The sequence below is a fragment of the Bos indicus genome, chromosome 10 (assembly GCF_029378745.1).
Source record: "Bos indicus isolate NIAB-ARS_2022 breed Sahiwal x Tharparkar chromosome 10, NIAB-ARS_B.indTharparkar_mat_pri_1.0, whole genome shotgun sequence".
NCBI lineage: Eukaryota > Metazoa > Chordata > Mammalia > Artiodactyla > Bovidae > Bos > Bos indicus.
Window position 1 is genome coordinate 49,267,829 of NC_091769.1, and position 12,054 is coordinate 49,279,882.

Consider the following 12,054-nt stretch of genomic DNA (forward strand, 5'->3'; position numbering starts at 1 on the left):
AGGCTCGTCGGGTGATCTCTTTTTCTATCCAGTCACAATTCCCATCAGTATATTGTCAAACTGGGAAGGCAGAAGTCCATTTTGACAATTTTCCGTCTAGGAAGAATAATCCTTTAAACAAGAAAGAGAATTGCCCTTGGGGTACTACAGGATCCAGTTTGAGAAGTAAGGGCACCTCACTCACTGGAGATGGTTACAGAACTGTATTATTCTATGAAATTCTAGCCTGAGAAGCTCCAGGTCAGTGGTCTACCAGCTGGCAGCTATCCCCGTATATTGTAAGTCCTGTTGTAAGGTGTATGTCTGAGAAATCTGGTGCTTTCTTTAGAAAACTAAAATAATAGCAGTAGCTCCTATTGAGCACTTCCCATATAACAGCTGGCAGAATCAAGAACTGATGTTAACTCTACTGACAGAAAGACTGAGGCATGGAGATGTTCGCTTACTTACCGATAGTGATTGTTCCCGACTCTTTGCAACCCCATGGACTATAGCCTGCCAGACTCCTCTATCCATGGAATTTTCCAGGCAAGAATACTGGGGTGGGTAGCCATTCCCTTCTCCAGGGGATCTTTCTGACCTGGATCTCCTGCATTGCAGGCAGATTCTTTATCATCTGAGCCACCAGGGAAGTCTTTTACTTACCTAAGCCCACTCTTACCTGAGTGTGGTGACTAGGATTTGAACACAGAAAGATTGAGAATATAAAAAACTCAGCAGTGGCCACAGGACTGGAAAAGGTCAGTTTTCATTCCAATCCCAAAGAAAGGCAATGCCAAAGAATGCTCAAACTACTGCACAATTGCACTCATCTCACACGCTAGTAAAGTAATGCTTAAAATTCTCCAAGCCAGGCTTCAGCAATACGTGAACCGTGAACTTCAGATGTTCAAGCTGATTTTAGAAAAGGCAGAGGAACCAGAGATCAAATTGCTAACATCTGCTGAATCATTGAAAAAGCAAGAGAGATCCAGAAAAACATCTATTTCTGCTTTATTAACTATGCCAAAACCTTTGACTGTGTGGATCACAATAAACTGTAGAAAACTCTGAAAGAGATGGGAATACCAGACCACCTGACCTGCCTCTTGAGAAACCTGTATGCAGATCAGGAAGCAACAGTTAGAACTGGACATGGAACAACAGACTGGTTCCAAATAGGAAAAGGAGTACATCAAGGCTGTATATTGTCACCCTGCTTATTTAACTTTTATGCAGAGTACATCATGAGAAACGCTGGGCTTGAAGAAGCACAAGCTGGAATCAAGATTGCCAGGAGAAATATCAATAACCTCAGACATGCAGATGACACCACCCTTATGGCAGAAAGTGAAGAGAAACTAAAGAGCCTCATGATGAAAGTGAAAGAGGAGAGTGAAAAAGTTGGCTTAAAGCTCAACATTCAGAAAACGAAGATCATGGCATCTGGTCCCATCACTTCATGGCAAATAGACGGGGAAACAGTGGAAATGGTGGCTGACTTTATTTTTGGGGGCTCCAAAATCACTGCAGATGGTGATTGCAGCCATGAAATTAAAAGACGCTTACTCCTTGGAAGGAAAGTTATGACCAACCTAGACAGCATATTAAAAAACAGAGATATTACTTTGTCAACAAAGGTCTGTCTAGTCAAGGCTATGGTTTTTCCAGTGGTCATGTATGGATGTGAGAGTTGGACTGTGAAGAAAGCTGAGCGCCGAAGAATTGTTGCTTTTGAACTGTGATGTTGGAGAAGACTCTTGAGAGTCCCTTGGACTGCAAGGAGATCCAATGAGTCCATCCTAAAGGAGAGCAGTCCTGGGTGTTCATTGGAAGGACTGATGTTGAAGCTGAAATTCCAATATTTTGGCCACCTGATACGAAGAGCTGACTCATTTGAAAAGACCGTGATGCTGGAAAAGATTGAGGGCAGGAGGAGAAGGAGACCACAGAGGATGAGATGGTTGGATGGCATCACCAACTTGGTGGAAATGGATTTGGGTGAACTCCGGGAGTTGGTGATGCACAGGGAGGCCTGGCGTGCTGCAATTCATGGGGTAGCAAAGAGTCAGACACAACTGAGCGACTGAACCAAATTGAATTTATGGTATTATTCCTAAGGGCATCTACTACTTGGTTGGGGAAAAGAGAAAATTGGAGAGAGTGGAATATATGGGGAAGTATATTTTAAGGTGTTTTTTTTGTTTGTTTTTTTTTTTTTTAAGTTTGGATCTTTCCCTCCTCATTGCCACTGTGCAATGTCAGTTTCACAAAACTCTTCAAATACCCATTCAGTCTTCTCTAAGAACTAGGAATGCTGACAGTAGGAACCAGGAATTTTAAGTACAGAGTTAAACATTCCCTTTGTCTTTTTGCCAAACTGATAAAAGGCGCCATTGGTTTTCTTAGTGAGTAAAGAGGGGTTGGAGGAGGCAAGAAGCCGTTTCCTTAAACCTGACAACCTCTTGAGCCTCCTTGCTGTGATCGGAGGAATGAGTCTCCAGGTGGCCAGGCGGCCTAATAAAAGGTGGAATTCCTGGGCTTCTCTGGCGTGGATTGTTGGCTTTAGCACATTCATTTTCTTGTGGAAGATGACTGTATTAATGACTATAATCTTCCTACCTAATTTAGAACAATATAGTGTGATCATTTACAATTACAATTTAGTGCCAGTGAACCTCGGCCACAGTCTGAAAAAAATAAAAGAAATGAAAAAAACGTTTGCCTTGCTGATTAATGTAACCTTAACTGTTGTTGTTGTTGTTGTTTTTGCTTTACTGAGGTTCAAAGTATCCACCCTCACTGTTGAATAGAGGTCTGATATTCTGGAGCATAGAGATTTTGCACTTCCTAGACTGAGGGACAGGATTTCCAGGTACATGTAAATTTTAATACATAGATAGATATATATTCCACCTTTTCTTGAATATAGCAAGATGGCAACAGAAAGCCTACATTCCATTATCATACAGTTACATTATATAGTTGATCTGAATTATACACTATATATTTTTCTTAAAGGAAATATATGAATGATTAAATATTGGAATATACTTCAATTTTTTAAACATGCTAAACAGCCATTTTAATCCAAATAGAACATCTAGAAAACCACTAGTATGTCACCTCTGGAGTAAATCTTCCTCCTTAAACCACCACAAGGATGTTTTCAACATATCCTATTTAGAGTGTGAGTTCCGTTTGAAAATATCAGCCGTTTTTTCTAAGATAACAAACATCACTTCTAATATTCATGGAAGAAAAATATACCGTTGTTGACATTTCAGATTTCATGTCTAAAAGAGAAAAAAAAATCCATGTATTATTAGATTACCTATAACAAAATAGTGTTATTGTACTGTTACAGGAAAAAAAGAGAATTGAAACTGCTGCTACTATAATTTATAGCATCTTGAGAGTAAGTGTGGGAAGGCTGAGGAATTTGGCCTTTCATTATTATCTAATTTGTTTCAGTAAAGGTGTTTTAAACTTTGGGATTTTCTAGTAGGTCTTGAATGCAAAAGTGTGTTGCTGGACACTTTTGAAAAATGTGGAAGACTAGTCTGAAATTAGAGAAGGAAATGGCAACCCATTCCAGTATTTCTGCCTGGAGAATCCCATGTCCATGGGGTCACAAATAGTCAGCACAACTGGCATTTTAATCTGAAATTAAACCATCTGCCCTAGAGGAACTATCATCTCCCCATAGACCTTAAATTAGTGGGTCTTAGGACCAGGGGAGACTGCAAGGTCGAAAACAGTGAGAGGGAATAAGGAATGAATGGGAACAAAACCAAACCCACCACTAGGGGTGCTTGTCACAAGACGAAGTGTTCGTCTCTTTTTTGTGTCTGACTCTTTGCGACCCCATGGATCATAGCCCGCCAGGCTCCTCTGTCCATGGGATTTTCCTGGGAAGAACACTGGAGTGGATAGCCATTCCTTTCTCCAGGGGATCTTCCCAACCCAGGGATCAAACCCAGGTCTCCCAGATTGCAGACATATTCTTTAGCATCTGAGCAATCAGGGAAGCCCTCTCACAAGATGGGCAGTCCTCAATCTAGCTCCCTTTACAACCAAAGAATAGATCCCTAAAAATAAGCCTTTCTGGTTCATGGTGTGTGTGTTCATGGAAGGCAGGGCACAGTAATGGGGAAGAAGGGTCACCTTAAATTACCCCTTCTTTCTCTTGGCTTCTAACTAACCACTGCCTCAGGCTGTCCATCTTCTTGAGTACTGTCGGCAACTTTTTGACATTTATTCATTATACATTCATTTATTTAATAAATGTGTATTGATTGCCTGCTCTATGCTGGCAGTTGTTTGAGCAAAAAGAAGTTGGCAGTGAGGAGAGAAAGAAACGTGGTCCCAGCCCTGCAGAAGCAGGCATTTAGACATAGGAGTGAGAAATGTACATTCATGACTAATTCCAAGTGAGAGAAGAGATGCATGGACTTTGAGGGCATGGAGGCTGTGTTGGGAGCTGCACATAGAGAGGGCAGCAGTGACCCATTGTTATGAGGCATTACAGAAGCAATGCCTCTCTATTCTGAGATCAGTTTGCCTGAACTGAACTGCAGGGGAAAAGAGAGGCTGGGCAAGCCCTGGCACCATAGGGTAGCAGGAGCTCTGGGCTTCTAGACTGAGTGCACCTCTCCCTAGCCATGGGATCAATTACACAAGAAGCTTCCTTCCCCATTGCCTTGGTTTCCCACCTCTAAGTAAGAGAACTGAAGCAGCCATCACTGAGGTCCCTTTCTGCTGTAGGGGCTTCCGGTCTTGACTGCATTTGTGTCCTGAAGGGCAAAGGTTGGCTTGGGTTCCTCATGCTGGGCCTGCCCTCCCTCTTCTCTAGCCTGGGACCAGTACACCATGGAGCCATCATGCCTATCCCAAGTTCATGGGGAACTTGGGCCACAACAATGACAGTAAGAGTAAATATGCCAAGTGAAAGCTACCCAGCCATTAACAGCCAACACCTCGTCTTACAGTTCTTGCCTTGGTAGAGACTTAAATGTCTCCTTTACCGCATCCCAATTGGATATCTAACTACAGTCTGCTTGAGTATTTACAGTAGAAGGTTATCTGTTTTGTTTTTGGTTTTGTTTTGTCTTTTTACTTTTTATTTTATATTATAGTGTAGCCAATTAACAATGCTGTGATAGTTTCAGGTAGACAGCAAAGGGACTCAGCCATACATATACATGTATCCAGTCTCCCCCAGACTCCCCTCCCATCCAGACTGCCACATGACATTGAGCATAATTCCCTGTGCTATGTTATCTGTTCTATTGTTTGATATAGATCATTCCTAGGGTAAGGAGGAATCCTTCTCTCCAAGTCCAAGTGCAAGGCAAGATGGGGGCTTTTTCCAAAGTGGCAGAGCCTGGCTTAGAATCTAGTCTCCACCTTAACAAGTCCCTAACCCCAAAGTGTGCCTGAGACATAAAATCAAGGTTAAAAACTCCAGTTAACCCAACACTTGATATTTACTTCTTCCCTTCATATCAAAACCCTCAGGCCCCACCCTCTAGCCATGGTCATGGCCTCATTTTGCATCATGCCAAAAGGAGGAAGGTCTAAAGAAAGGCGATGAAATTTGGAATCCACAGGCCTGAGTTTGAGGCCCTGGTCTGTTACTTTATAGCTAGGAGATTTTAGGAAGTTATCTTGCCTCTTTGGATTTCTAAATCTGTAAAACGAGAGTAGTAATAATGATTTCTCAGTGATGTAGAATTAAATGAGATCTGTATGTAAAATACTTGATGCATAGTAGAAACCCAGGTAATAGTCATGGCTGTTAATTACTGCTGCTTAAGAAACTTAAATATAGTTAGTTCAAAGAGGAGTATACATATAGTTTGTTAAACACAGGGAGGAAAGTTTAGAGTATGTTACATCGTAGAGTCCTACCACTGAGCTTTCTGCAGTAAGTTTGGAAGTAGGATGACCTGGAGCAAGGGACTGCAGCTCAGTGGTTTCTTGACTGCCTCTGTGATTCTCCCCATCCTCGTGGATTTCAGGAACTGTTGCTGGTGTGTGTCTACTGCTCACACACCCTTTGCTAGCTGCACCAAAGCCATATCAAGGCTCTTTCCCTGCATGGCCTATGTTGTTCAAGGTTTGCAGTGAAGCTGACTGTGCAGCATGGGGTTTTACCTTATCATCAGTACTTGTTTTCAGCCTGACCCCTGGATGCCCTGCTAGAGGATAGATCTCCTGATTCACTTCCTCTCAGAATTCTCCTGCATAAACAAGCCTAAGCTGTAAGATGTAAATAATTCTAACTCTAATACCAAACAGACTTAGCCACCGTGTTGCTGCTATACTCTGGTGGGAACAGGGAGGGCCAAAGTGTAGAGAGAGGAAAGGGCCTGGGAGGGAGGGGAAGATGTCAGAATTTCTATGGAGCATCTGGGGAGCGGAGCGAAAGTATTTTTATCCAAATAGTATGGAAAATTCCTTCCTGGCCCTTTATATAATAGAAGCTATTTCTAAATGTTCCTCCCACCCACCTTGGGACACACACAGGCATAAAATGACAAAGAAGCTCAACTCCTAATGCTGAGCCACAGTGGAATGCTACTTGAATGAGAAGTTGGTGACATTTTGATATTTAAAAGAAGGTAGGCACCACAGACATGTGGACACGGGTGGGGAAGGGGAGGGTGGGATGAACTGGAAGAGTAGCATTGTCACCTATACACTCAGTTCAGTTCAGTTCATTTCAGTCATCCAGTCGTGTCCAACTCTTGGCGACCCCATGGACTGCAGCACGCCAGGCCTCCCTGTCCATCATCAACTCCCAGAGCCTACTCAAACTCATGTCCATTGAGTCGGTGATGTCATCCAACCATCTCATCCTCTGCTGTCCCCTTCTCCTCCCACCTTCAATCTTTCCCAGCATCAGGGTCTTTTCAAATGAGTCAGCTCTTCGCATCAGGTGGCCAAAGTATTGGAGTATATATATAGATATATATACTATCTTGTATTGGTAGTATATACACTACCATGTGTAAAATAGACAGTAAGAAGCTGCTATATAGCACAGGGAGCTCATCTCAGTGCTCTGTGATGATCTGGAGGGGTGGGATGGAGGTGAGCAGGACAGGCTCAAGAGGACGGGGATATATGTATATGTATGGCTGATCCTCTTCATGGTACAGCAGAAACTAACACAACATTGTAAAGCAAGTATACTCCCCCCCACTTTTTTTAAAAATGAAGGTAGATGCTTAGGAAAGTTCCCACTGGGCAGTAGACACAGATAAAACAGAAGGACCCTCTGTGGCCAAAGTGCTGTGGGGAGGTTCAGAGGACCCAATAGATACTCTCTTTTCCTACCAGAGCCTAAACTTGATGCTTCAGTCCAAGGAGCCAAGTTTCTTTGCCAGGAGCACGTTGAGCCAACGTCCATAATCATGTGTGCAAATTGGTGATAAACATGTAATCAAATGTATGCAATTAGTTTTATGTAAGTCTTACAGGGCTCCTGAGATCGTCAGGATGAGGAGCAGATCTGGGAACGATTAGAGTGGGATCCCAGTGTCAAAGAGGAGATAGAATAAATTCGAAGGGATGGAGTGATATTCTAGGCTGGAGAATGGCAAGTGTATAAGCTAAGAACTGGGCACAAGGTGGGAATTCAATGAAAGAAGAAAGAGTTGTTGGAGAGGAAGTAGCCAAGGAGAATCTTAAAAGAGGATTGATGTGGGAGTGAGAAAAGGAGGTGGTCCTAGGGAACCACAAGAGTAACTTCAAGAAGTAGAAGATCATGGATGCTTAAAGGGAATTATTCTTGCTTTTTGAGGGGCAGACTAGAGTCAGTGAGTTAATTCAGAGATTAGGGGAAGGGTCTTCCCTTTGTAATAGCCAGCCGTAAACTAGTTTGTCATTCTGAGTTGCTTCACCAGGTACCCAGTTCAGCACTAGCAAACCAAGACCCACAGATACCCACAAAAACTGAGGACTATCAGTCACCCTGTTAAGTTCCAAAGTTGAGCAAAGTGGTCTCTTTCCTCAGACACACCCTATTATATCTCTGTTTTCCAAACAAATGACATTGTTAGTGTCTCAAAACAAACAACAACAACAACAAAAAAAAAAACAAGTAACAACATTTCCTGAGCTAGGTAAGAATCAGGAACTATTTATTATAGCAATGTGTCCAAAAAAATGTAGTTCACATCAGAGGCAAGCAGTTTATTAATTGGAATTTTCTCTTGGGGGGGTTTTCCTTTTGTGAAAGTGATTTTAGCTGAGGCCTAACTCCCTAGAGAACTTGGCCCTAGAAGAGTTTGAAGCTGAAAAAGTGCTACTCGGGCTGTTGTTTTCAGGCTTGCTCCATCTTTGCTGAAGCACCATCTTCAGTGCATCAGTTATTGATCAACACGCTGATATAGGCTTCTATCTCCAGGGAGGGTGTGTAATGATGAGAAGATGGATTCTGCCAGTAGAATTTTTACAAATGAAATAGTCCTTAAGACAACAGGGCCAACACATTCTCTCCCAGGACTCCCAGATCAGATCCCTCTCGATTCAAGAGATGCAGACTTGTGGCATGGTTCCTGTTGATTTAGTCAAGAATACCAAACCCATCATTCAAGCCCCCATCCCCTTCTTCCCAAAGGTACCTTGCCCCAAAATACCATACAGAAACACACGCAGAAGGCCACGGACACCAGCATGATCCACTATACCTAAAAGGACAGTGAGAGGCAAAAACAGGCACACAGCTAGTGCACGATTTGAGAGTCCTGTGTCAAGCAGTGCAGAGAAAGTTTGAGCTATCCACACCATCAGTGGGATCCAAGTCTGCCTTCTGAAGAAACCACCAGGTTAAAAGCCAGGAAATGTGGATATTTCCATTGGCAGCCCCATTGAAGCTCAGGCCACATGAGCACTCTGTGGGGAATGGCAAATCATCCGGTCGAACTGTCCTGTCCTGTTGTTCATTTAGCAACAGTATCAAACTTGATTCTTTTTTTCAATGAGTTGATGAGGTGTTTCGAGGTCATGCAGAGCGTGTAGGTGCTTAGTTGCTCAGTCATGTCCAACTCCTTGCGGCCCCATGGACTGTAGCCCTCTAGGCTCTTCTGTTCAAGAAATTTTCCAGGCAAGAATACTGGTGTGGTTTGTCATTTCCTACCCCAGGGGATCTTCCCAACCCAGGGATCAAACCTGCATGTCTTGCGTCTCCTGCATTGGCAGGCAGATTCTTTACCACTGCACCGCCTGGGAAGCCCTTAGCCTAAGTTCCTAGGCGTGTGCTCTTTTTACCACTCTTGGTACAGTTCCATTTCCTAAACTGAGACACGTTGATGATGTTGATAAACCTTCATTATAGTAGCCACCTCCCTTCCACCTGGGACCCTGCTGCTGCTGCTGCTAAGTCACTTCAGTTGTGTCCGACTCTGTGCGACCCAATGGATGGCAGCCCACCAGGCTCCCCCTTCCCTCGGATTCTCCAGGCAAGAACACTGGAGTGGGTTGCCATTTCCTTCTCCAATGCATGAAAGTGAAGTCGCTCAGTCGTATCTGACTCTTCGCGACCCCATGGACTGCAGCCCACCAGGCTCCTCTGTCCATGGGATTTTCCAGGGAAGAGTACTACACCTGGGACCCTAGAGGATTAATTAGATAGATACTTTATGCTCCTTGGAGAAAGCTTCTACATAAAAGCAAAGTATTATTATTTCTAAGAGGGATGAAACATATTAGCTCCTTGTAGGATCATTAAGCAAATAGATTATGCTTCCCTTTAGAGGAATTATCTCCCAGTTTTCCTAATTCTTATGGTCTCCAGAATGGAATATATACTCATAGAAAAAAAAGCAAGTTGGTTGGTGAAAGAAAAGGGTAGATTCCTAGCCATAACTCAAGAAGCTTGTTTTAAGGACTTAGTTACCAAAGAAAATAGACACCACTATCACTTTCCCTCTGATCTTATAAAATGCCCTTGTCTCATCCATAACGATTATATGGTAAAGATAGCTCTTCATTTCTCTGTGTGTTCATTTTAAGGCCTTTTGACCCTTAAAATTGTTGAATCCTTTGATTAAATCACATTGTAGTTGAGTAACTGCTTAGAAGTCATAGGGTCATCATGACACTCATACTTTATTGATATCTTACAAATTAATAATGTGAGTTATGAATAGAATTTTTTAAATCTAAACTCCAGTCCACAGAAATTTCAGGAAAGACTCAAATCAGTCTCCATTTTTCTATTCACCTCATTTTCCAGATCGTCTCAAAATGCCTTATTCGGCATTTATATAAGCCCAGCCTTCACGTGAAGCCAGTTTGACGTGCCCTGTGTTTTGGATAACTTATTGCAGTGAGGTGCAAACTGCGTGGATTTCTTCATTATGTATGTAGGGAACTGCTCGCTTTTTTCTTTTTCTTCTCTTTCTTCCTTTTGTCTGGCAAGAAAATTCCACGGTGAGAATAAGAATCTTGCTGGAGGCAAGCAAAACAAAGCACAGAGTGAGAAACAAGACCAAAAAAAAAAAAAAAAGAGAGAGAGAGAGAGGGACCTTAAATTAAGTGTTGGAGTGAATTTTAGAGAAGAAAACCCATAGCCAGTATCTGTAGTGCCTCTGTGAGCCCATGGGGAGCATCCAGCCCCCAGCATCACAGGCAGAAGAAGCTCATGCGAATCAGATCTTAATCCATTAAACTCATTCACAGGAACATGTAATGTAGGTCAGTGTGGAGAGCAATGTGGCATCATGTGCAAGCTCATTCACCATGTAGAATGATATGAGTCAGGGGCGTTCAGTGTGGAAGATCTGAAGCCAGTATATTGTAATCCAAAATGTAACCGTGGGATGAACTGAATCAGTAGCCAATAAGGCCTGCTGAAAGTGTCTCTAACACTGCATGCTGTGAACTGGCGCCTGTCCGACCTAGATTATGCATCTGAGGCACTCACAACTTCAGGTCTAGCTCCTCGTTCTCTCCAGTCCATTTATGGCCATCTTTTTCAAGTGTCTATCTTTTCCATTTATTTTATTTTCTGAGAAAGTTAATGCTTCTCTGAGTGATTTAAGCAAAACTCAGTCAGCTTCTGTGGACAGTAAAGGCAGGGAGAAAGGAGACAACAGAAACCTTTGCCTGAGAGAGCTCGGGTGATTGTTTTTATTTTTGCATCTCAGTCTCCTCAACCGCACCCTCTCGGAGGGTGCCTTCAGCATCTTCAGGGAGCCACCCAGGCAGTCTGACAACAGGCTTTGTGGGTTGTGTCTGCTCTTAGGATGGGTGTGATGAAAGGAGTGTGGCCACATCCTTCTTTCTTTGTAACCACAGCCTGATATAGCTCCTCCCACAACTCCTCTCCAACCCAAAACCATGAAAAAGCACCCAAAAAAAGCCAAAATATAGACACTTTGGAAAAATCCTTGACTTTAAGCTTTGCCTATTCAAGTTTGGAGCCACCCATCTTTGTCACAACTGTATTGCCTACAGGTAGAGGTAAGATTCCTTGAGGGGGTTTAAAGCACATTTTGTTAGAATCAATTTTTTAAGAGATTTTAATAAAATATCAAAATCAAATTCATTTCAGTGCCCCCACTATAACAGTGAAACAACATTCATTATTTAAATAACAGAAAAGCTATAAGAGCAAAAAGAAGGAAAAGCACTAGACACACAATTAAAATTTTTATATTTCCTTCTAGACCTTCCTCCTTCATTTTCTTCCTTCTTTCCTTTCTTTCTGCACAGCAAAGGAAACCATCAACACAATGAAAAGATGACTTACCAAGTGAGAGAAGATATTTGCAAGTCAAATACCCAATAAAGGGGTTAATATCCAAAATATATAAAGAACTCATACAACTTAAACAACAGAAAAAGAACAACAACCCACTTTAAAAAATGAGCAGAGGAGATGAATACTCATTTTTCCCAGAGATGTACAGATGGCCACAGGCACATGAAAAGATGTTCAGTGTCACTAACTTTAGGAAAATGCAAATCAAAACCACAATGAGATGTCACCTTACACCTGTTAGAATGGCTATCATCCTTCTTTTCTTTCCTGTGAGTGCTCTTTTTTTTCCCCTTAAGTCC

At 42.4% G+C, this 12,054-nt stretch overlaps 1 protein-coding gene across 2 annotated transcripts in view; it reads left to right on the top strand.

The window, feature by feature from the left end:
- Positions 1–12,054, top strand: part of RORA (RAR related orphan receptor A) — an 801,696-nt gene that overhangs the window by 560,582 nt on the left and 229,060 nt on the right. The window lies entirely within an intron of this gene.